Below are 2,266 nucleotides of genomic sequence, written 5' to 3' on the forward strand. Positions count from 1 at the left end.
TGTGGGGCTTTCCAAGGTCTGTGTTCACACTGTCTTCACACAGCTCCATCCCACAGACTACGAATATCAAGTTATTTAACAGCTGGCTGGAAGCAACCAGGTCCTTGGATGTCCTCACAGCAAGAGGAATTCTCCTGCTGAGAAGCAGGGAAGTCCTGGCCCCACCACCAGGATTTTGCTCACTGTCTCAGGAACCCCAGGGTCCCAGTTTGCCACCACAGACACACAGGAGGAGATAAAATTCCATCTATTTGGGACCCAAATAGTCACGAAAGTATCAGAGGATTCAGATGTTGAGGAACCAGTCTCAAAATGGGAGATAGCTGCTCCACAAGTTGGCTTTTCAAGATCCTTATGAGCTGGATCAAACTGCTGTCCCAGTTGTTATTTCTTCTCCCTTCTCAGTCCCAGGAAGATGCTACCAGGGATGAAACCCTTCCAAAGGCAAAGCCTTCCTGTAGCATCTCCATGAACCCCAGCCAGTTCCAGCCATGCTCTGCCCTCACACTCTCAATACCTGCAGGCTATGAGGCAGAAGGTGCAGCAACTTGTTAGGAACTGCCAAAACCCCTTGGCAGGACAGCAGTGGGTGTGACAACCCCACAGTGACACGGCAGATACACCCACAGAGACACCCACGCTGGCAGCAGCTCCATCCACCCACCAGCCCTGCGGGGACAGCGCCTGTCAGAGCTTGGAAAACAGCACGGAGCAGGCGTGGAGCTGCAGGAATTGGGATGGCAGTGCCAGGAAGGAGAGGTTTGCAAAGGGCTGATGCTGTTACACAGTGTGACACCAGGCCAGGCTGGGTATCCCAGCACACTCCAGGGATTAGCTCTGCACAGGGACTGGTGACACTGAGGGGGACTTGAGAACACAAATACTCATGATTTACTACCAGAGTAAACCAGATTTAATACCATGAGCATTGCAGGGCATGAAGTCAGTCCCTCCAGCACCCAGGAACACCGCCCGCTGGGCAGCCAGCCACACCGGTGTGACACCCAGACAAAGGAGAACCTGTGGAGTGTGGTGGGATGGGAAGAGCCAACTCAATCCAAGGGAATTCCTCGCACAGAGGAGGCCTTGGTCAGCTCCTGCTTTGGCTGCCAAGTCCAAACCCAGGATCTTGAGGCCAAATCTTTTGGTTTTGCTCTGTGGAATTTCCTGTTCACATCAAGGTGAGCTACCTGCCTCAGAAACCAAACTCGTGGATGGCCACATTCCCGCTCATCCCACAGCTCCACCACTGAGCACAGGCCAACAAACTCCAAGCATTTCTCACTTAAGTGCTTCACATGCATTAAAAACCCAACACCAACCCACAGGAACCACAGGGATTTGGGACTTTGTGCAGCCTCAGACTATCCTTTACAAGTACTGAGCCTTAGCCAACACCTGCACCAGATCTGCTTTGAGCCTCAAGGGCACTACCCCAAATTCTCCTCAGTATTGTTTCCCCATCAGACCAACCCTGCCCCACTCCAGGCAGCTTGACAAAGAATGACCTCAGAAGTATCTTCCAAATAAAGGACAAACCTGCCCTATTCCCATCATAAGCTGGTAGTAGGGCAAGGAGGGAAACTGGAGACAAAGGGGTACACAGACTTATAAAATAAATTATCACCCCAAACTTGCTTTCATTAACTAAGCTTGTAACTGTCAGGAAAAATATGGGATAACATGTAGCACACAGGTAATTTATTAATAATTACTGATGACACCAAGCTGGTGGTATGGTCACACACCAGAGGAAGGGATGGGGCATCCAGAGGGACCTGGAGAAGTTGAAGGAGTGGGTCCCTGGGAACCTCATGAGATTCAACAAGACAAAATGCAAGGTGATGCACCTGGATCAGGACAATCCCCAGAATCAGCAAAGGCTGGGGGATGGATGGATGGATGAGCATAGCAGAAGGGCTTGGGGGTGCTGAGGGGTGAGAGCTGGACATGCCCCAGCCATGTGCCCTGAGCTGAGCTCCAGAGTGGGCAGCAGGAAATGGGGGATTCTGTCCCTCGGCCCCACTCAGGTGGGACCTAGAGCTGCTGGAGAGAGTCCAGAGGAGGCCCCGGAGCGGCCCCAGGGCTGGAGCCCCTCTGCTCTGGAGCCAGGCTGGGACAGCTGGGAATGTTCCCCTGGAGAAGGGAAGGACACAGGGAGAGCTCTGAGCCCCTTGCAGGGCCTAAAGGGGCTCCAGGAGAGCTGCAGAGGGACTGGGGACAAGGCCTGGAGGGACAGGACACAGGGAATGGCTTCCCAGTGCCA

The sequence above is a fragment of the Corvus brachyrhynchos genome, unplaced genomic scaffold (genome assembly GCF_000691975.1).
Source record: "Corvus brachyrhynchos isolate BGI_N302 unplaced genomic scaffold, ASM69197v1 scaffold426, whole genome shotgun sequence".
Taxonomy (NCBI): domain Eukaryota; kingdom Metazoa; phylum Chordata; class Aves; order Passeriformes; family Corvidae; genus Corvus; species Corvus brachyrhynchos.